This window comes from Capsicum annuum, chromosome 4, assembly GCF_002878395.1.
Source record: "Capsicum annuum cultivar UCD-10X-F1 chromosome 4, UCD10Xv1.1, whole genome shotgun sequence".
NCBI classification, from domain to species: domain Eukaryota; kingdom Viridiplantae; phylum Streptophyta; class Magnoliopsida; order Solanales; family Solanaceae; genus Capsicum; species Capsicum annuum.
The window spans coordinates 86,443,498-86,458,795 of record NC_061114.1 but is presented as its reverse complement, the minus strand read 5'-3'; positions in this window follow the sequence as shown (position 1 = coordinate 86,458,795).

Sequence of the window (15,298 nt, the reverse complement as noted above, 5' to 3'; positions counted from 1 at the left end):
TATAGCCTCCTACTTATAAGTGTGGTGTACTACACACCCATAAATAGGACTCTACCAGATGTGATTTTGTAGACACCTTGGGACCATGAACCGTGCTCTGATACCAATTTTTTCACGACCTAACTAGGGCCTTGGCCACGATAAGCATCCCAAACCATAAAGGCTCGAGCACTTCTTTCTATCTGGCAATCATGAACACTATTTTTATATAAAAAGGAAAAATATGAAAAGTAAACAAACAAAATCATGGTCATGTTTTGAGTTCAATTTAACAATACAGAAAGAAATCCATAAACATCTAAACAATATCTACATCAGTCTGCAAAATCTCTAATACATCAGAAATTAACAACTTGTTTAAAATTGGGACAAGTCCCCTAGTCGGACCCAAAATCAGAATGAAATAATAATGTTCTAAAAATATGACTTCCAAAATAAAAAAGGTTCACCGACTGCACACTTCTGTCTGATAGATCTATGGCTTAGCGGGACCTCTGGACTGAGCCTCAGACCTTGAAATACAAACGTACTGGTACGCAGTGCCATCCAAATTAATGTATTTATATATAACATAAGTGAGAGAAATTCATAAAACATTTTACATATGATATATAAAAACACATGGGCACACTTTAAAGACTTTGAAATATTTCTTTGAAATCATAAACCACTCTTTATGTTACTTTTGAGCTAGATGGTACACCCTACAATCTGTAATTCCATGGGCTATATGAAATCTTTCCTTGACTCAGTGGCCAAGCCTCTAATCCAAGTTTGCTGCAAGGATTGGAGTATTAGTATGGGAAAACACGCAAGACCACACAGAATAGTGCCATGATCCCTAATCAAACCAACATGTCATGGTAGTGCACAAGATCACAAAACATGGATCCTAACCATAGTCCCAAAGTGGGATGACATAAATCAAGGTACCTAAGACCATACAGGATGGTACCATAACCCCGTGTTGGCAAATCACGGTTTCTAGCATTGAGTCTTTTAACTTGTACTTTATTTGGGTAACCATATAACTCTCTGTAAGACCATTTTTAACCTTTTATAAACATATATTTTTTTGAATTCAAAATCTAAAAATCTAAATGAAAATTTATATTCTATTCTGTTTTGTGTTACCATGGCATTATCTGTATTGGTATCGTCATACCAAAACTTGCAAGTCATATTACGAAGCCATACAATATCATGTTACCGTCTTCTATTTCAAAATATTATTTTCAGACCACCAAACTAGTCAAACAGTATAAGAGGATATGTATAGTGAAATTCATGAAAACAGAGTCAAGGATCCTAAATTCAATTTACAAACATATGGTAGTCAAGTGTCTTGTAATAAATCATTCACTTCTCTTTAAAATCATCACTTCCATTTATACAATTAAGAAAGACACCCTCTCTTCAAGTCATCATCAAAACCAAGTTAAGAAACAATATTAAAGACATTTATATCATGTGTTTTAATATGAAATCGAGTAGTTCATAAACAATAGTAAAACCCTTAGTTCATGTTTTAAGACATGTAATTTAGTAACCCATAACTTGTACATCAAGAATAATATAACACAATAATAGAGGGAAATTATTTTTTTCATGCTCTCAATTCATATTTCAAAATAGAAAACATATATATACAAGTACACGAGTAAAAATTCAAGATTTAGGCAAAGCCTCAAGAACAAAACACACATTGCATACTTCTTGATGTAACTTGAAACCCATTATAAATATATGATTTCTCAACATTTAAAATTTTAATATAAATGATTTAATCATACCAATTAGTTTAGAAAAATCCCACATACCTTAGTTGCAAAGAATTCACGAAGAAATTTTGAAAAGATTAAACCTTTAAGCTTGATTGCCCAAACCCTAGTTTTTTTCTTCTCTTGTGTTTTGAAAGAAGATTTAGGGATTTTTTAGGAGTTAAAATATTACTAATGACCTTAATTTTGTTAAAGGATGATTAGGGATGGTTTTGTACTGTAAAAAGACTTGGTTGCCCTTGGAATACCTCAAAAACAAAATGTCCAGTTCGTTGTGCCATGGGGTTTGCATCGCACAAGCTATGGAAAACTTTATGGCTTGCATCATGCTTCCTATGGAAAACTTTTATGGTTTGCGTCGCACTACCTATAACAAACTCTTTCCAGTGAACGTTTGTGATTGTTAGGGAACACACACCTCTTTGCAAAGCCATAACTTTTCGCTTGGGTGTTGGATTAAAGTGAAATTGGTATTGTTGGAGAGCTACTCCAAAGACCATTCATTTGATATATAGTAGGCCCTTTAATTATTTATATACAAGAAGTTATAGTCGATGGAACTTGACCCAATTTGAAACGTCCTCTAAAACATAATCGATAGAAATGTTTTCAACTCGTCTTTGTGTTGGGGGATTTTTGTGACCTCAATTCATATTCAAAGGTATTCCCATACTATTGGATTGATCACCACACATTTATTAACAAGAAATCATTAAGTTTGAGTCTATACGCATAGGAACAACGGTCTAAATTCTAGCCCAAAAGTACGAGGTGTTACAATACATATGTATGATTAAATGCCCTTATATCTATATTTTGTAGGCATAAGGGTTATGATATAGAAAGATATGGATTTGAGCTAAAAAGGATCAGATGAAGAGAATGAAAGTGCAATAGGAAGACCTAGAGCAGAAACATACCTCAATAACTGTGATTACGGATTGAAAGCTACGATTATGGCTAGTCAAGATGATCAAAAAACTGCAATCGCATTGATCTACATGCGGTTGCGGTAGTTGCGATCGTGGAAAATCTAGTGCGATATTGATCACGAGGGATTTAGCTCAGGGACATTTTCATAATTTTCAGCAGGCAACCCCAAAGCCTTTAAAATCTTAAAACCCCTTCCCATTTTGGAAATTCTAGAGACTAGCATAACTTTGAATTTCAAATTAAAACCCTAAATTGGGCAAGAATTGTAAATTTGATTTGGAGATCTAAATTATGGTATTTGTGAAGAATGGATGCCTTGAACAACCCATTTGCTATATGTTTCTTTCTTTTTTTTTTCATGAGTAGCTAAATATTTTAGTCTTGGGATTATGTTGAACTAAGGTGCAAATTAGTTGTGGGTTGTGATGTATTTGTGCACATGCTAATTAGATGATAATGGGTTATAATATTACTTGATTATATTGGTTTGGATTTGTTGGGTTTTAGATAGTGGGTTATAATATTACTTGATTATATTGGTTTGGATTTGTTGGTGAAAACCCCAAATACCCACATAGGTTTGTGGGTGAAAACCCCATGCTCTTGAAAGTCCAAACCATCCTTGAAAGAGGGGTTTAGGTGAACTTTAGGTACCCTCATCATCCTTGAAAGAGGGATGTGGGAACCAAGGCAAAAGTATACAAATAGTAGGTTTAGTTTACTCATTTCCACTATCTTAGTGATAAGGGTGATTTTGTAGTTGACTTTACCTTGGGTATCATCCTAGAAATAGGAGTGCCCGAATTGAGGTAGTGGGTGTATATGATTGTCACACTTGTTAGGTACCCAAAAGGGTCAACAAGTGAAATATTTGAGGTTTTATTGAGAAATTAGCCTCAAGGGTCCTAAACGTAGTCTACCATATTAGAAACTTACTATTATGTGTATCAAATATCACACAGCCACACCTAAGTTACCCTTAGGTAGACATGATACCAAGACTCTTCAAATATCAAAGTTATATTAAAGTGTTGCTTAGATTGTGAAATCTAGTTACTAGTGACATATGTTCTCCCTTAAGCAAGAACCCCCCAACCCCATTTTTAATTATGTTGTTTACTTTACTAACACTTTGGGTATTATCTTAGTAGGACTTAATTGACCACAAGATTAGAACTCTATCTTTCACTCTTTATGAATTTGACCTCAACGCGAGTTGGTATATTGACAACGACCATCCTCTACCACTTTAAATGGTATAGGTGAGAATTATCAGCTTCAAAAGAACTCTTGGGCTGAAAATGTAAATACTTCCTACTATGTGAAATATAGGTGCTTGATAGATCACTCTTGAAAAAGACCCCATATGAGCTTGTGTTCAATAAAAAGCCTAAGTTTGACTACTTTAGACCTTTTGGGTGCAAATGCTTTGTTCTAAATAATAGGAAGAACGATCCATGCAAGTTTAACTCCAAAAGTGATGAAGCATTATTTGTGGGCTATTCCTTAACAAGCAAAGCACACAAATTTTTCAACAAAAGAACTTAGTGTGTCGAATAAAGTATACATGTGGTCTTTGATAAGTCAAGAAAACTAATGCGTCCACGTGATGGTGTAGATTCAGAAATAGATGAACTCATTCCTGTACAAAGGGATTACATTGCTAAAGATAATGGTCAAGGACTAAATGATACAAATGAGAATGATGAAAGTGATCGTGATCCAATATCATAATCATATAACCCAATTCCAGTTAAAGAACATTAAGAAGGGTCCAGTCAAACTTTTTAGGGACCTGGTCCCAGTGGAACTCATCTTAGATGGTCGAACTGGAGGCATAAATATTCTCACCCCCTTGAGAATCTGACTACACCCTCAAAATATGAAGTTTAAACTAGAGCCTAAGCTAGAAATTTCATGGCATTCTCAGCATCCCTATCCTAAATTGAGCCTAAGAATATAAAGGAAGAGCTAAAAGATGCTGACTAAATTAATACAATGCAAGAGGAGCTTCAGCAATTTAAAAGAAGTAAAGTCTGGCACTTATCCCCAGACCTATTGATAGAATAATTATTGGGACTAAATAGGTGTACAGAAACAAGTAGGATAAACAAGGAATTATCAACAAAAATAAAGAAAGGCTGGTTGTTCAAGGTTATAACCAAGAAGATGGAATTGATTATGATGAGTCATTTTCCCCTGTAGCAAGGATAGAGGATATCTGGATTCTTATTGCTTTTGCTTCCTATATGGGGTTCAAACTCTTCCAAATAGATGTCAAAAGTACTTTCTAAATGGAAACTTGAAGGAAGAAGTCTATGTCAAACAACCTATAGGTTTTGAAGATGCAAATTTTCCTCATCATGTAATCAAATTAGACAAAGTTTTCCATGGGTTGAAGAAAGCACCTAGGGCGTAGTATGAGAGAATTTCAAAGTTTCTTTTGGAAAATGGATTTAGAAGAGGGAAAATTAATAATACTCATTTTTTAAAGTCCAGAGACAGTAACCTTCTGATTGTTCAGATATATGTTGATGATATATCTTTGGAACTACATCTGAAACACTAGATCAAGAGTTTTCAAAGCTAATGGGTAGTGAATTTGAAATAAGAATGATGGGTGAATTGAGTTTCTTCCTAGGTTTGCAGATCAAGCAAACTCTTAAGGGACAATGATCTATCAAGAGAATTACATCAAGGAGATAACGAAGAAATGACAACATGGGAGATACCAAGCCAATTGAAAGTCCAATTGGAACCAGTTCTAAGATGGATAATAATCAATTTGGTCCCTCAGTTAATGAGAGCATGTATAGTGGGATTATTGGATCCTTATTATAGTTTACTGCAAGCAGACTAGATATTTTGTGTTTGGGAATATGTGAAAGATTCAGGCCTATCCTAAGGACTCTTATTTGAAAGCTACAAAAATAATTCTCAGGTATCTTAAAGGTAAAAAGGTCCTGTACTATCCTTCTGGAGACAGTTTTGATCTAGTATGATATACTGTTGTTGGTTATACAGGATATTTGGGGGATAGAAAAAGTACCTCAGGAATGGCTCATTTTTTAGGTTCTTCCTTAATATCCTGGGGTTCCAAGAAGAAGAATTGAGTTGCTTTATCTATTTTTGAAGCCGAGTATATGACTGAAGCTTCTTGTTGTGCTTAATTTTTATTACCAAACAATAACTGATGGACTTTGGGATTGTCTTAGACACTATCCCTCTAATGTGTGACAACACGAGTGCTCTCAATATGGCTAAGAATCCAATGTAGCATAAGAGGACCAAAGATAATGATGTGAGACATCACTTTTTTAGAGACAATGTTGAGAAGAAAGATCTTTGTATAAAGTTTTGCAGGAGTAAAGATCAAATAACATACATCTTTACTAAGGCTCTTCATAAGGAACAATTTGTGAAGAATAGGTTGAGGCTGGGGTTGATCAAAATAACCTGACTTGCTAGATAAATTAGTTTTCTTCCTAAAAAATGGGTGTGATCAGGAGGCAGGTATCCTTGATAAAGTATGTACTTGTTGGTCTAACTCAGTATCATACCTTTGCATTTATACACCCATGGGATCAACTTTAGAGGAGGATGGATGTTACATGCACAAATTTGAGAATTCTCTCAAGAAAGAGAGGGACCTGGTCTATCTCTATGGTTAGTATCATAAATATGTATTTTTTTGTTTTGTTAAAAAATGCTACGGCTTCTCTCTCTCCGTTTCAAAAAATTTATTACCTTAAAAGGAAATATGAGTCATCCCAAAATTGAATTTGATCACATCTCATTCTTTTAAAAATCCCTCTATTGTGCTTATTCGTTCCCTTAAATCATTCTGTCCCTAAACCTTCTCTTGTCAAAAGAAAAAATCTAGCCACAAATAGCCCTCTTGTGACAAGGATTTCCAAATGGATACTAATTCATCATTATCGTGTATTTAAAAGGACTCTAAACTGAGCATAGATAAAAATCATCTCCCAAACCTTCTTGAAAAAACCTTTCTTCTCCTACCCTTCCAAAGACAGACTCCTTCTTCACTCAACTTGTTGATACAGATTCATATCTAAAGCTTCATAACCTTTTGGGTAGTATATTAACGAATGATGCCTTGGTTTATAAAAATCTAATCTTTCTATCAAATAACCCAAGAAAAAGCGTGCTTGGTCCTATGGAATAAAATGTCTGTAAGAGAATAAGAAATCCTAAAAAGAAGGCTAGATGTTCTACTGAGAAACAATAAACTTCTGAAGGACATAGTCCTAAGAAGAGGAAAATGACTGAAGGAGAACCTATCAGTGATTATTAAAAGGGAAAATTAGAGAAATAAGGAAGTTTTGTGTCTAAAGACGTGCAAAACAGGTTCTTGAGAAATCAAAAAGTTCTAATTGGAGGTTCTTTGACTCAAGTGTGTTAACAAAATGAGGTATGATAGAATTAGTTGAGATTGTTAAACATCAAAGATGGATCCATCTTATGAAAGGACCCATTCCCATAGTATTTGATGAGATAGTCAGGGAATTTTACTCCACACTGGATTTTTCTAAAGACAAACTAAAGATGACTACTGTGGTTCAAGAGAAGAAGCTGAATCTTGATGCTATATCACTTAGCAGAATTCTGGATGTTCCTATCAATAGTGTGAGGACTTATTCAAAATAACAACTCTCAATAGAGTTTATGGAAAATGAATCAAAGGTTAAAGGGAAATCTATGGCTGTATTAAATAGTAAATCACTCAAGAATGAGTTACAATTAATCTTTGATTTTGTTAACAAAGTGATTTTGCCTAGATCACAAAAGAGAGAATTACCTTAACTGCTGATTTGTATATGATAGAGTGTCTTAGTAGTTTTGAGTCCATTATATTACATACTTTAATGATGGATCACATACATAAAGTTGTTCACGGGAAAAATGGAAAACATGGAATGGCTTATGGATAGTAGTTGAACAAAGTGTTTAATCATTTTGGTATTGCCTGTGAAAATGGAACTCCTCGAACTGTGATACAACTGTTTAGCATGAAGAATCTAATCAAAATTGAGTGTGTGGAAAATAAATCACGTAACATATCTCAAGAGGATCTTAACAAAGAAATTATGGAATTGAAGTTCAACACAGCTGCACAGGATGCAGAGATCATCAAATTGCAAATGCCAATTCAACATCTTTCTGATAAGGATCCAAGTGTCTCTGAAGAGCTTAGAATTGAGAATGCTAAACTAAAGAAGAGAGTTTCATCTCTAACTAATGAGGTTCTTAGCTTGAATGCAGAGATAAGGCATCTAACCAAGGAATTGTTATACTGTCATGCTACAAAAAACAATAACATGGATCTACTTCTCTGAACCCTCTTCCCAAGTCCTTTACCTTCTTACATTTTCTTGATTCATAGGGATTTTTCTATGGATCATTTAAATTATGCATTGAAATGATACTTACCTTTTACATATGAATGAATCTTTGTTTGTGTGTTTCGTCTATCTTTTCTTTTCTTTAAAGTTGTTCTTTATGTTAGTGTTGCCCCAGTGGCTATGACTTAACTAAATTGTGATTATTTTACTCTTGGTTTACTATTATCACTTTTCAATGATGATAAAAAATGAAATACTGAATTCACGTGGTAGGTACCAAGTGTGAGGTGCATAATATTGAATGGACTAGGTACCAGGTGCATATGTGTTGAATGTTGAAGGGCATAATGATAGGGGAAAGTATGGTCGATGTGATAATTGGAACAATAAACTGAATGAACATTGATTAGTGTAGGTATATTGACAGGGGGAACATTAAAACATTGTGAATAAATTTTAACGTCAATTGATAGTAAAGGAATGGGTCCCTAAGTTGCATGATATATTAACAGGAGGAAGCAAGGTGCTTAGTGATAGGGGGAATATTCACTGACAGTAGTGGTAATCACTTTGACTAAATAAGGTGAATGAATTTGATTCTCTAAGTTCTATGGTCAATTTCTGTGGTTTCTCATCATCAAAAATGGGAAAAATTGTTATATCTTGTTTTGATGAAGATCAGCTGACAACAAGGGACTAGATCCTTGGGTCTTCATGGAAACATACAATTGTCACATGGCCTGCACAGTTTTGTCTTCTAGTATAACAAACTGCGCAAGTGATATGTGTACTTTTCAGGACACCTGTCCCAATCATATTTCTACCCTAATCATTATCAAGCTATAAATAGAAAAGAATACTCCTCAATTTATTAGTTTTTGCAATTAGATTGTTCAAAGAGAGAAATCATCATAAACTCAAATATTGCTCGTCACAATCTTTTGTGTGATGAGAGAGAGTGTGTTCTTGAGTTAAGTCTTGGATTCTAATTGAATTACTCATGTTATAAGAGTAACACTTTTTGTATGTTCTTGAGAGTGATTAGGTAGAGTTTCCTGCGTAGATATTGTTTAGAGTTAATCAATATCGGGGTGAGTTCTTGGCAAAGTTTTCAAGGTAGTTTTGTTATAGAGTTGTTGCAACCTATTTGAGCCTAGATTAAGGTTCCAATCAAGTATGTAATCAAGAGTTTAATTATAGTGTATTGTCAAGATCTTGTGGGGGAAAGCCGTGGTTTTTCCTCCCTTGATCAAGGAGGTTTCCATGTTAGATCTTTGTATTACTTTAATTTCCTGTAAAGTTTTGTTCCTTACTACTTTACTGTTTGATTGCCTATGTCTGACTCTAAGGGACCTGGTCCCTCATAGTGTGGTGCAACCCCCTACGTTTCAATAGAATCTTTAACATGCACTAAATGGTAGAGACGGCCCTTGGAAATCAATTTTAGGGCTCTAATATAAGATATAAACCTTATATTGGGCACGGGGGAACTACCTTCCCATTTAATCTTCGGGTTATTCGGGAAAATAGAAATTGACCCTTTGGATCGACAATCAAGGAAGCATAGCACGAGTGCAATCAATCCATCCCCAAAATCAAAATCAAAGTCTAGTATGTCTAACTCTATCAAATCCGCTAATGTCTCCCTACCAAAGATAAATACCACATAACCCCTATAGATTCTTTGAACCACAATGTAGTCACCAACTGGGGTGGACACAGAAAAAAGATTTGGAATACACTCAGGACCGATACCAAAATAAATAGCCACATAAGGGGTCATATACGAAAGAGTAGACCCAGGATCAAGTAGACAATACACATCATGAGAGAAAAGTTTTAGCATATCGGTAGCAACACCGGGAGATGGCTCAGAATCCTAAAGGATAGTAAGAGCATACAAATAGTTCCAACCATTGCCGGAGACAGAAGTAGAACTTTTTGGAATAGGAGAAGAAGAAGCAACAATCGGGACCTTATTTTCCCAGTAGAAACACCGCTTGAAGGACAGTTCCTTTGAAAGTGAATAGGATGGCCTCACCTAAAAACTTATTTCCCCCCATCACAGAAACCGTAGTGCAACTATCCATAAAATCTACAAGGAAGATAGGATGGACTTGACTAGGCCTTTCTGGCGTGAAATTGGGTACCTTGTGCCTTAGGACCAACACTGTTCTAAAGACGACAAAATCCCAATGGCTTTGGATAAGGACCATTAGCCGTAGAGTAGGAAGCAGAATTGCCCCACTTCTTCTTAGACCATTTCCACCACCCCTTTCACTCTGCTGTGCTCCTTCACCCTGATCTGAATATCAAAACTTCTTGTTCTACATTTTACTCATCTCAACCTGCTTGTTCTTTTCCTCCTATACCTATTGTATTTACACCACCAACCTGGAGATGTCCATGTATTTGTTTAACAAAGAAGCTTTTCATTCCAATACCAAATCATGGGATAATTTCGAAGAAAATTTCCTCATTCGAGCTCTCACAGAAGACAACAAATCAAGAGCATAATGAGACAGTTGGTGAAACTTCAAGGCATACTACTTCATTATCATCTTGCCTTGCCTTAGGCTCAAGAACTCTTTGGCCTTTGCCTCTCTCAAATCTTGAGGAAATAAGATATCAAGGAAAGTACTAGAAAATTTACCCCAAGATGCGAATTCTGCCTCATCACCCCTCGACTGATCCCACTTCTCATACCATTGATATGCCACATCTTTTAGTTGGTATGCAACAAATTCCACACCCTCCGAACTAGAGAAATGCATCATAAGGAAAATCTTTTCCATCTCATTAATAAAGCCTTGAGGATCTTCCTCAACCATAAAACCAGTGAAAAATGGAGGTTTGAGCCACATAAACTAGCTAATTTTAGTGACATTAGAAGAAGAAGTATACCACTCTCACTCTCAGACTTGTGAGACTGAGAGGCCACCAACTGAGTATGCAAATAGATAAAACAACAAAAATCAGCATTAGTCACATCATCCTGAGGAGCCAGAGGAGGACTAGTGGAATTCAAGAAAACCCTACAAGAGCCTTCAGGAATAAAAGCCCTTGATCGGGTCTAAACCTCATAAGTAGGAAGGGTTCCATCAACGTTGTCCTTGAGTGGGACAAAGGAGCTAAATTGAGCATTAGATCTTTGGGAAGGCATGATCTGAAAAGCAAATATATGGGAATTAGAGGAGATTCAATACCTTAGACTTATAGCCCAAAAATAGATCACAAGAAAAGGGAAAAATTCCTAAATACCTCAGACCCTCTCCCTTATAAGTGTGGAATGCTACATACCCATAAAAAAGAATCTACTTGACACGACTCCATGGAAACCCAATAACACTAAACCTAGGCTCTGGTACAAGCTTTTTCATGACCCAAACTAGAGATCCTAGCCTTGACGGGTATCCCAAGTCCACCATGGACCAGAAACCACCCCCTGAACTTAACCCAAACACCATACAGTACCCAATAATGGCTGAATTCCGAACATATAAAAATATAGCATGAAATAAACTCAAAGAATAAAAAATATGTCTATAATCGATAACCAAAAACTGACCTTGAAACAACTAACCAACATCACCCAAATCCACAGTAATCCAATAAATCCTCTACGAAAAGAAAACTAAAACCAGTCTTGGTTGGGACATGTCCCCGACTCTGACAATGAAAATGTTAATGATAATGTAAACTCTCAATTCTAGTCTATAAAAGAACTGAGTAAATGTCTAAGTCTATCAAAGAATGGAAGCTCACCACATCACCACAACAAACCAATCTGATCCACTTAACTCTGCATAGGAAAGTAGCAGTATCTCCGATGCCTGCATCATATGGGGATTCAACATCCGAAGATAGTTAGTGGGGTAAACACTAGCATGTAACTCACAAATAGGGGAAAAAATAATGTCAAGTCAAACTATTTCAAATACCATATAAATCACATCATAATATATCTATTAATAATTTGACGGAATAGGGAACAAGGTTTAGCATGGAGTAAAACATTATCCTAGACTATGTAGCTCAACCATCATAATAGGCACCCATGGGCTATATGGGTTAAGCCCTCTGCTGAAAGGGCCCCAGTGCGTGTTAGCCGTACGAATCGGAGAAAATTGTAGGAAAAGCTAAAGCCATCAATGTAACTAGCCATCTGAAAATACATATCAAGTGTGATGTGTGCACACAGGTCATCAACACCAAACCTCATGTCGGCCAACACGAGTTTCCAGTACAAGTCATTCAATAACCACACTTTCGCAGATTCACTAAATAACCCCTATTAAGCACAATTTAAATCCACAATTTAAATCAAGTTTCACATAACCTATTTATTAATCAATGAACCAACCATTAAGGCACATAGTGGGTATCGTCATATCCAAATATTTGCAAGCTTATCTCTATGCCATAACAATCATATTAAAACTTAAGGGAACGTCTCACCCACTTTGTTTATTAATATCAAAATCTTGGGACGTAGCCAACAGGTTCTTTAAGATCCAAGTTTATTGGTTTACCAATTATGCAATGCAATAACATAGGTGAGAAAGTCAAACTAAGTGAAATTTTTACAGTTCCAAACCATTTATATGACAATTTTTACAATTCAAAATCATTTACGCAATTAGGTTGAGGGAACATCGTTATTCAAAACTAATTCCAATTTTTAAAACATCAATTTAGGTAAAACCATGACCCCTTAGTTTATTCACCATTCCCATGCACCCACAAGTTCCAAACCATTAATAATGCATAAGCAATGTATAATAAATCATGGGAAAATAATTTAAGGAGAAACCATGTAGCAATCCTCAACCATGTTGGAAACCCACATTTAAAAAATTTAACTAAACCATGTAATAAACTCATGCATTTCACAAAATAATAATTAGAGAAGAGTAACATGCCTGAAATACCAAGTTTTATGGGAACAATTCAACGAATAAGCCCTTGGATAACCTACTTCTTGGAAATACTAAGTATCTTAGTTGAGAGAATTAGAGAGAGTTTGAGAGTATTTAATCATGTTATGAATAATAAATAACCCATTTAAGTGCTTTATGAACATTGATTTTTAGTTGGGAAAGAAGGAAATTGTCTAGACGACCCTTAAATTAAAAGTTAAAATTTAGTCATTAGTGACTACAGGTCATGATACAACTCATAGGGATTTGTTATGACTCATCACCACGAGTCATACTCAAGAAAATTTCTAGGGCACACACACACACTGTTGACCCTACGACTCACCTAATATAACTCATAATAGGACACTACGACTTGTAAGGTCCAGTTGTAGTTAACACATCAACCATTTAGGTATATACTAGAAATCCTACGATTTGTGAACAACGACCCCTAAAGAGTCCTTATGACTTGTAGTGATCCACTCATACTCAGAGCAGAAGAAATAGCCACGCTCACTAGTTAGGCTATGATTTGGGTCCAATGACTTGTCAAGACTCCCTACGACTTATAGGGTAAGTCGTAGTCAGGATAATGAGGATAAGATTTCAAAAATTTCCAAAGACCAAAACACAGGGTGTTACATTTACCCTATGACCTATTTTACCACATCCAAACCATTCTTTTTTTCCAAGTGAACACTCACCTTGATGATTCTCACCATATGTTTATAGGTTGGATAGGTACGTCCCCAGAAACTCTACCCATAGATTCTGAGGCTGGTGACTTACCCCACTATTCCTATTTAGTCTTGGGTATGGGCCCTATTGAAATACTTACTCATATGATCCCTTAAATTTGGCAACATCTATGAAGCATACTTTGAAAGTTATATGAATTTCAGGGAGTACTACTTCTATGACATAAAACCTTGCTTGAGGCTCATAAATTACTCCACCTTATCCTCTCACACGTCACGAGGAAAGAATCTTTCAAGAAATATTGCCTGAGATATATTCACAACTCATTAGAGCTATATTTTTACCCCTTCATTTCTTTTACTGAGTAACTTAATCATAAGCAACATCCTTTAGCTGATACGATATAACTCCACACTGTCTACCTTAATGAAATACATAATCTGAGTAATTTTCTTTACCTTATCAATAAAGAACTATGGATCCTTATCTACCTTTGAACCAGATAACTCAGGTGAGTCTATCTTTATGAAGCCATAAATTTTAGTTGTAGCTAAGTTACTATTTTATTATTTAGCAATACCGTAATCTGATTATCCTAAACGTTCATATCTCGAGTTAACACTTGAAAGGTAGCTCAATATTCAGTATGGGAAATAATTTTATCTTAAAAGATCTGCAGGTGCTGATGGTCTGGTTGGTTTTCATTTTTGAAGATGTAAGCTTTGTGAGGAGGCATTTTCTATCATATGAAAAACACAAGTTAGATATGATATAGAGTTAACTCCAGAGTGCGATAGAGATCCTAAAAGAAGGGATAGTTCCAAATAATGTCTTATAGCCTTACACATAACTATGGCACACTTCACGCCCATGATTAAGATTCTACATCATGCATCTTGTCAAATTTCCTATGATTTATTACAACTTTTGGCTTTGATACCATGTTTGTAACAACCCACGACTACCCCTAGATGTCATGCAGTTCTTAGAACTACAAGTAGCCTCAAAACTAACCCATGGTACCGGCTTAATATTGGATCAAGATAAACATACTTAAACAAGAGTGGAAATCGTTAACATAGGAGTATAAATTAGTTTTATAATACAATCCCACATATAAACATGAAATAAATATCATCTAAAATATATGGAAAATCTTAAAATAACTACTAGGCCTAGACAAGCCTCTAAATATACTGAAGAGTCACTAGGTCAGGCCTTAACTAACGTAAAACCCATGAATTCTTAAATAACATAAACTAAACTATTGAAAGTAAAACATAATCTACGTCCTTGGAACATGAGGAATTACCAACTGATATGAGGTATGAATTGGTTATCGTGGCTAATAATGATACTAAGAGCAATCATTAGAACCTACATAATAATAGGATGTAGACCACAAAGAGTAATGGTTATTACTTATATAATGTACTGAGTATATGGGGTTCATGAATTAAGTAAAATTGATTTAGATAATAAGATAAAAACATGCATGTTGAGTGTATACAGACTCACCATAGTTCATGAATAAACTAAAGGCTGAAATAACACAAGCATAAGTAATAAAGCATACTCTAATTCTAACATAAGTATTATG